At 36.9% G+C, this 9,655-nt stretch overlaps 1 protein-coding gene across 14 annotated transcripts in view; it reads right to left on the reverse strand.

Annotated features, from left to right (window-relative positions):
• Positions 1-9,655, reverse strand: part of IPCEF1 (interaction protein for cytohesin exchange factors 1) — a 177,333-nt gene that overhangs the window by 75,176 nt on the left and 92,502 nt on the right. The gene's annotated exons all lie outside the window — the stretch shown is intronic.

Genomic DNA, 9,655 nt, shown 5'->3' on the forward strand with positions numbered 1-9,655 from the left:
AGGAAGGAAAGAAAAGAGGAAATTTCTGATTGTGTTGTAACATTTGTAAAGAGAGAAGGAGGGAGGGGGTGGCAGTGTTTATGAGCAGGATGGAAGCTAAAAAAAACTCTCCAAGCAGAGCTAAAGGGGAGCTTACTCGCTGAGGCACAAAATGTGCTAATTAGAATGGTATACGTTGAGCTGAACCTGAGGAGAGATACAAAGATGTGTAACTCGGCGTTTTATCACTAATGTTTCCTGTTTCCACCACAGACAGTTTTAATGCTGCCACTTCTGTTAGTGCAGGAGAGTGTGCACTGAAGTTCTTAAAAATAGTGAAATATTTCCCCTTTGACTTTTTTTTGGTAAGAGAATCAAAAAAGAGATCCTGCTTCTGCTGTAATATTTTAAACACCAATTAATTAAATAAACCAGGATCTCACAATATTACAGGTTCATATCAGATTATTAAATCCATGGCCCTGCCCCCACCTAGGGTTACACCTACACCACATGAATTAAACATCCCAGAAAAAGAACTTCCACAACCTCTTTTGGTGACATCTAAGTAACTATCAATCTTCCTTATCAGTAAATTCTTATCTACAGCCAGATTCAAATTACTCCTGCTGTCTTTAAGCATCTCTGAATGTTTCTCCCACGTTTTACAGAAGATACGTTAATTTCAACTTCTATTTTATACCAGCTCTTCAAATATTCAAATCAGACATAAAATAATATGTCTGCTACACACATCTGTCACAATACATTTTAAATAATTTGTGTAAGGTCAGACTATCAGCAAACATAGATAACCAAAAAAAAAAAAAAAAAAGAGCTTTCAAATGATCGTGTGTGTGTGTGTGTGTGTGTGTGTGTGGAGACATTTTAGATTTTAGATTAAAGAAGTTCCACTTTTTCTACACATTATCTAAACTGAATCTATTCAGATTTAAGACTTAATGTTTTATGTTAACAAGTAGAGAATTTGAAAATATTGTACAGAATCACAAGCAGCTCTAATAGTTGGCATACAGCCTTACCACAACATTATATAGCGTAGATGTTCCTGGCTAGTATTCTGTCTATCTAACTATTGACCTAATAGCTTGTATATGGTTCTACTCTATATTTGAAGAGGAAAGACAATATAGGGGAAATAGGATAGGATCTCTCAATCCAGAGACCTGAAATCAGCTGCTGGCTGGGTAGCTGTATTACCCAGGAAAGTCAATTGACCACTCAGAACCCACTTCTTTGTTTATAAAATCAAGATATTTCTAATAATCTCAATCCTATAGGTCCTACAGATTTTTAACAAGATTGTATGTGAAAATGCTATGAAAACCAAAAACAGTTATATGACTATATGTAATATCCTATTGCATTATTACAGACAAAAGCAAATATTTTATACTAATAAAAATTGTATCATTTTTAGGATAAGTGGGACTTGTATTTCCTTCAGCGACAGTGATGAAGTCAATGTGTTTAAATTATTTTTTCTGCAATGTGCTTAAATTCTTTTTCCTAGGAAATCTCATACTGACTTTTTATTTTACAAATGTTAGAATAAAATTTTAGTCCTGAAGGAATCAATCATCATTGTGAGAAAAGGACAGAACAAAGGCAGTGACTGCCCTAAGTTTCAGGCCAGAATAGATTTATTACAGTCCTGACGCGTGACTAAAATCTAGGCACATTGTGACTACAGGGTGGCCTCAGCTCCTCTTCAAGAAATATCTCCCACCCTGACCTGCATCTTGATCTGACATTCCCTCCAATGGTCTCTTGGGATCTTTTTACTAAGCAATTATGAGATCAGGAAGCCAAAAAATATATTTTAACCCAAATAGGTATATCATTTGGATAGTTAGAACTGAGGTGAGAGCCAGTACTAAAGACAAAGAAGCAAGTAAGTAAATTTAAATGTAGGAATAGAAGCATTCCTTTAGGGTTCTGGCCCCAGATAACCAAGGTCAGTCACATTAGTTCATAAGAAAAGAGCGGCTCTAAGAAAGACAAAGGTGAGGAAAGTCCCCAGAAGACAACTAGAGAGTCTGTAAAGGCACGCACCCCAGGGGTCCCTGTCTCCTGACTGGTAACAAGTGAATCCCCTCCACCCGCCCTTTATGAGCTCCAATGGGACTTGGAACTCTCCAGCTCCTCCATCCAACCGTAGGGTAGGGCCAGCTCTAGAGAAAGCCCGAATGAAACTGTAGGCTTTGCCTCAAGTTTGCCCCAGACCAGCCCTGGGGGTTCACTGGAATCTTGTGCCTGGGCTGGGTGAGCGCGAGAGTTGCAAACAGGACAATAACTCAGAGAGAATAAGCACTCAACACCAAGAAAGGATTTAGACTTTTTTTTAAGGGGGGGGGGGGGCAAAGGAGTTCAGTCATTGAGCACACTCTCCTCCGACAATACTTCCCCTAAGACAAATTATTATAAAATATGCATTAACTCTTCAAACCATTTTCCCCCAACCAGAAACACAGTGCATATTATAGAAATAAGTTATAAGGAGTTCCAGTTTCACCTGATATATGTGAATTTGAAACCTACATTGGCTTAGATGAGAGAATGAAAACAATCTTGAGAACTTCAGTGAGTGTAAGATACATTTTACTCCTCACAACAGGAAGTGGAACCCACGAACTAGTCGGTTTCAAAAAGATCTTACATGTGGGGGATTTTTTTTCACTAGGTAAGTGAAAAAAAGCCGAACCACCACCAGTTGAGCAATTTATAAGACGGTTTTTCATAGTGGAATTACAACTCATTATCAAAACAAGCATCCAGAGTCTAATAAGCTCTTCCCATTGGGATGCTGTGGGTAAAAGTGAAGAATTATTCTAAATTCCGAATTTGCACTAACTTGGTTCTAAAATTGGGGAGAGAGGATTTTTCTTTCAAATATTTATTTCCTTTTTACTGGAAAGCAGTACTTTTATTTTACAAAGTGGTTGCAGAAATTCATTTGGTTATTAATCACTCAAAAGCACATAAACATAGAAAGGAAGTAGAACAAAATATACAAAGGGACCCTCCTCTGATATTGAATGATGGTACTAACACCCATTACAGAGTAATTAGTATAGTGACTTCTAATAGATATAGTAATTGTTAATCCTGCAGGCACCATTTACCTCCATGACATATTGAAATTCACAGTAAGACGGTTTGTCACTTCATGAAACTTCATAATGATTCTGGTCTTTAGCAAAATTGTACAGGGATATGCTAGTACAATTGTACACGGATATGCACTGTGATTTGCAGCATTTACCAGTTTCTGTGGTTTAAAGCCTCATATCATTGTCAATTTCAAGCTACCAATGCTTTCACTAAGCCACAAAATTCCTAAGTATTTTACAGCCAAGCCAATTTCGGCTGACAGAACTGTTAGGAATGTTTCTCCACAAACACCTTTCCCCCACATAGATTATGTCTCCTTCCTGGAAAATTAAACTCAGCTTTATAAAGGGAATCTTAAAGCTTTTAATTATTAAAATTTTATCCAAGAAAATACATGAAAGATTCATTCATTTTTTTGCAGAAGACTAGCCTACTTTAAATATTACTTTTTTATAAGTTCAATTTTATTTCCAAATTTATTATTTTTTTAACATTTTTATTTATAATTGAGAGACAGAGCACAAGCATGGAAGGGGCAGAGAGATGGGGAGACAGAGACTGAAGGGAGGCTCCAGGCTCTGAGCTGTCAGCACAGAGCCTGATATGGGGCATGAACCCACAAACTGTGAGATCATGCCCTGAGCAAAGTCAGACTCCCAACCAAATGAGCCACCCAGGTGCCCCTTAAATATTACTTAATAATTCATATGAAAAAAAATCTCTAGTACTAAAAAATGGAGTCAAATAATAGACATTCTAATACTAATAGTAATAGGAAATAATGACAGATATAAAATACATATTTTATTCTATAGCTTATGGAAGGTTTGCCATGTGCCAGGCACTGCCCTGCACCTTTTCACAAATACCTGGATTGAATCTTCACAATAATTACAACCTAGGTGCTCTGCATCTCACAGAAGAAGAAAACCGAAGCACACAGAGGTCCTCAATTTTGCCCAAAGTCATAAAAATAAATGATAACGTGCAAATGTTTATTTCAAGAATAAAACTTGCCTAGTGGTAGCTTCTTACAGTGTTTGTGCTTGTTGTTGATGTTACATAAAGGAGTAGGACAGGGAATGTTGAGTAGGATGCATAGAAGAGACATAGAAGAAGGAATGAAAATGGGAAGACTAGGAAGAGGGGGGAGAAGGAAAGAAAGAAGAGAAGGAGCCAGAGGGAGGAGCTGGAGAAGGGAGGAGGGGCCTGAAGGGGAGAGTGAGGAGGAGGGAAAGAGAGAAGGTAGAAAGTGAGGGAGACTGAAATGCCAGGGAAAATCCTGGAGCTTCTAGCTTAGACAATTGGATAAATGACAGTCATAGAGACAGCATAGTTTTAAATATACATGTTCAGTAGTAAACATCAAATTTGATGTACATATGAGGCATCTAAGTGAAAATGCTCTATATATATTGTACTTAAGGGTCTAGGAATTTGCAGAAAATCTGGAATAAGGATATAAAATTGAGAACCATCAATGTAGAGAGTACAAAACTTGAGCTAGGGTAACATCAGTCATGTGTGCAGAATGACAAAGAGTTGAAGTCAGAATCTGAAGGGGGCCCAGTTAATTGCTGTAGAACACCTAGTGTGTTTCGGTATGTGAGTGGATAAACAGTGTCCTTTTCCTTCAGTGCCATGCTTTATCAGAACTAGTGCTACATGGGGGGAAAAAAATCTCAAAAACACTATGTTGAAAATTAAATGCCTATATTAATACTATTATTTATAATATTGTTAAGTATTGTGTATAAATACTAAAACTGCATGGGAATGATGAACATCACAACATAAGCTGGGGTGAATAAGAGGGAAATGGAAAAAGGAAGGCATCAATACGAAAGCATGACTGTATGTATATTATATTCCTTTAAAAATAATAAAAAGTAAGAAAGAAAAGAAGGAAGAAATACATACTCAGTGAGTTATAATATGGATAGTCTTTAACTTTTTGTATATATTCCAAGTTGCTTTCCAGGGTCCTACTTAGAATCTCCTGCAATATATTAAATGTTCAGTTCTCTGCGACCTAGAGTATACTTTGGTGTCCTATTTCAGAATTTCAGAAATCCTTCTATTTGTTTTTTTTTAACTATTCCATTAGTTTCTGTTCTTAATTGATTATCCCTATATCTTTAAATTTCTGTATATTTACTACCTTATTCTTTTTCTAATTCCTGCAGGTAATATTTACCTTATTTATTATTATTCTTTGCTTTTAATAATACATTTAGAGCTATAAATTTACATCTAAACTCTACCTGAATCTCCTGTTTTTCAATTGTAAGTCATTTCTCTCCACCCAGGGAGATAGTCTAGAGTATACTTGTAAGTTTCCTAACATATGAGAACTTTCTATTTTTTTTCTTTTTGAGTCCTAATGTCACTGCTTTTTGTTCAGAAAACATGATTCATGATATCAGTTTCTTGAAATATGTTGACATTTATTTGTGACTTGCTGGTCAAATTTTGTAAGCATTCTATGTAAACCTTAAAGTTGCTAATTTTGCTTTCCAAATATCTCCTCTATGTAAATTTTGTTGCTGGAGCTATAACTTTATTAGTATTTCTAATATATTTTATCTTTTTGTGTGGCATTTTTGTGTGTACAGTTTATTTACTTTTTCTGTTTCCTTTATAAAAGCCTATAACCAGACTTTTATTTTTTAATATGATTATATATGCCTCTTGATAGGTGTTTAATCTTCTAACATTTACTATAATTTCATTTTGTGTCTTCAGTTTACATTTATTTTTTTTCCCTTTCTTCCATTTCCTTGCATGCTACTCCTCTGATGCTCAATTTAGTATTTAAATTTGGTATTTCTAAACTCATGATGAATATGTCACATAATTCAGCACATTTTTAACTCCTGCTTTGGTGCCTTCTTTCTTGGTACTATATTCTAGATTTTTATTTTTCTGTTAAAATATTATTGTTATTATCATTACTCATCAACAGACAATTAAATTTAGTGCCATATGTTTTCAATTTCTGTGATCACCCTTGTTTCCTTTATCAAATATCTGTCTGTTTGGTTCACCTTCTTTTTACTGGAGTACCTCCTTTAACAGCCCTTATAAATGAGGATTTGTAGGTAGTAAATACTATCGTTTATCTAAATAGTAATGTCTTTATTTTGCCATCAAATTTGAATGATAGTTTAGCTGAGTATAAAATTATTTTCACCTGGCACTCTGGAGATTTTAATCATTTGTCTTCTATCATCTATTGTATTGATGAAATTGCTATCAGTCTGTATTTCTTTGTTTGTGATCTATTCACTCTTTTAAGACATACGTATCATCCTTGATATTCTGTAGCTTTATTGCAGTTTATCTAGTTATGGACTTATTCTTATTTATACTGCTCAATCCTCAGAGTGAACTTTTGATCAGAGAATTTGTATCCTCCTTTAAGCATGGAAAATTACATGCTACATTTTTATTCATTCTCCTCTTTTGCCACTACTATCAAATATATATTAGTTCCTTTTTCTTAATATTTAATCTGTTTCTCTCTCAGTACCACATATGTACTGTATACATTTTTCAATTTACCAATATTCTTTTTGAAATAATCCAATGTTGGGTTAACATCATTTGCTGAGATTTGTATTTCAAAGAATATATTTTCACTTCTAAACATTTTCCAAACCCACTTATTTTTCATACTTTTTTACTTGTGCCTGATAATCTTTCAAACCTTTTTCAAAGATATTTTGAGTTTCATACTTTAATTTTTCTGTCAGGTTTTTTAAAAAATCGATTACATGTAAAATAAAGTTACCTTTGCATTTTTATTGCATAGTCTATCTTTCTAGGCATTATAAAAATATGTTTTGTAATTTAAGTTTGCAGAATATGAGTAGAGAGGTTTTGGGCATCCATTCTGTCTCTCTCTCTCACTCCTTCCCATATTGTGCCCATGGCTCCCTTTTTGACCAGCTTGGAGAATGCCTCTGCTGGGTGTGGAATCAGTCCCACGATCATGTCTTGAGGTGATCATAACGAATCTTGCATATCCAGCCACTGATCTAGCTGGTGACGAGGTTCAGTTCCTGATTTTGAGACGGTGTTCCCAACTCTCCACTCCCTAACCTTTAGGTGGTTAATTGCATAACCCCAGGCAGTGGTTTGACAACTGTTTTCCTTTCATCTTCAGCACCTTTCGCAGTGGGGAAGCCCCTACTTATTTGTCATCAAGAAGTGAATGTAGCTCTCCTCACATTTAGTGGAGCATTTTTTAACCCTCTTCAGCTGGTCCAGGAGGCAAACTGCCTCCTCCCTCTGGACAAGGTACTCATTAATCCCATAGCTTCAGTCTTGCTTGCCACTTTTCATTTCTGATCCTCAGAGGTGATTACTGTATTGTTCACCCTATTTGTGCTTTTTTTGTCTTTCCCTATTTCTCCTTATCTAGCATTGCTCTATGTTTACGGCACAGTACAGTACCAGAGTGTGAGCTCATGGGACCATCACGTGAGTCATTGCATTAGGAAGTTTCTACCTTGAAATCCCAGTTCAAACGATAAGAAATTCCCTTTCCATAGTAGCCTCAATATGCCACCAAGACATCCATTTGATGTTGACAACTCCGTACTTCTGAATACTTTATTCCCTACCCCATTTTTCATCCAGTTAAAGCTTACTCATCTTTCTGACCTAAGTCAAATGCCCCCTCATCCCTGAAACAGTCTCTGACTTTAGAAGGCAGTTCGCTCCTATGATCTTCTATTCTTGCAGTGGTATTTATTTGCAGTCACTGTAATAATTGCTTCATATTATCTCCCAAAAATCTTTACGATAGGTACTAGTTTTATCTTCCTTTGTACAAATGAGGAACTTCGTCTCGGTGTAGCTAAGTAATATCTGCTCAGAGCACACATAAGTAGCAGTAGAGCTAAGACTGGACCCCAGGCCAGTAAGACTCCTAACCCTATGGCTTAACACTATGTTACTTGGCCTATTCTGTCTTCTGTATCACACCATACTTTGCTGATGGCTCTGCAAGGGGTATCATAATTTATGTTTATGTATCTGTGTGGTACATATATGATGGTAACCCTATCCACCAGTGGTCCAGCCCAGAACCTGTGAGTATTCTCAGGCCTTTTCCCAGTTCACATGTTTATTCAATCATTGCCCCTGTTCATTTAGATTCTTCAAGTTTTCTTATCTTTTATAAGCTCTGTATTTGAATGACTAGACTCTCTACAGACTCAGTGATTGGTCAAGACATCAAAAATAGAGTTGATGTTCTTGATCATGTCATGCCTTCAAAATCTAGCACCTGGCCCAATTCCTAACACAAAGGGGGCACTCAGTAAGCATTTGCCAAAAGAGTAACAGTGTCTTATGTCAATTTTTACTTCATATACCGCCTTACTAGTAGTCCTGACACACACGGAGATTGAACAAATATCTGGAAAGTCTTCTACTGCTTGGTTATGCAGAGCTGAAAAATGCCTCCACTAAATAACACCAGCAGAGTTAAGCAACGTGAAGATTACCCCAATACCTTTCTCATCCCAAAAGCAGCACATGCATAGATAAAAGCTTCTGGGATTGACTGACAATAAATTTGAACCCATCTGCAGTATTGACCCTTGCTATTTCCTTAAAGGTAAAATAACCTTGTGCTAAACAGATCTCTACTTTTATCTAAAACACCATTTCTTCAAAAACAATCAGAGCTTTTTCCAGCATCCTGTTTTAACCATATGCTCCACATAGTAAGAATCCGAAGCCAAAGAAATAAGAATGCATGGGGCAAAAGAGGAGGACTGGAAAGAAGGACAGGAGTTTTCCAGTAGCAGGTAGCAAGACCCACCCTGGTAATCTATTCCCCAGCCAGCTGTCAGGCACTGTGCCACTGGAAGGCCTACGTGGAGCAGCAACTACATTAATCAGCCTCCCAAATCCGATCTGCGCACCAGGCCTGCGCACAGCAGAGTTGGCATAACAGAGTTACAGTCGTGTGGCCTAAATCAACACGCTGCCAAAAAGTGAGCTCTTTTTAGTTAATCAAAAATGTGCAAAATAAATTCCCCACTTCATCCCTGAATATCTCTACAGCCCTGAGACACACATGATGGGCACAGAGTTCAAGTGAGGGGCAGGCAGGTCCCCATGGGGGCCAGAATCACGTCTAGACTGTTCACCGCACACAGAACACGATGCCCAGGCAGCACACGTTCTGTAAACAATGAATGCAGAGCTTTCTTGTGAAGCAAACACAACAAATAGCAGTTTGCTGTCAGACCTATCATCCTGCAGACAACAGTGCAGGCGACAGCAAATAACCCAGCCACGGCACCAGAAGTAAGTGTCCCTTCCCATTCAATGAGCCTGGTGTCCTCATAGAGTGTGAAAACTGAGCAATGTTACCATGATTCATTGGTAGAGTTTTCTGTTTCAGGACAAAGTTTTCACTTGACATTTTGTTTTCAGGCAGTATTTAATAAAATAGTTTTATTTAAAAGGATTCTTGAGAAACCACTGTCACAACATTCTTATCTAAGATGAATCTGACCAT

Source organism: Suricata suricatta, chromosome 7, assembly GCF_006229205.1.
Source record: "Suricata suricatta isolate VVHF042 chromosome 7, meerkat_22Aug2017_6uvM2_HiC, whole genome shotgun sequence".
In the NCBI taxonomy this organism is placed as follows: Eukaryota; Metazoa; Chordata; class Mammalia; order Carnivora; family Herpestidae; genus Suricata; species Suricata suricatta.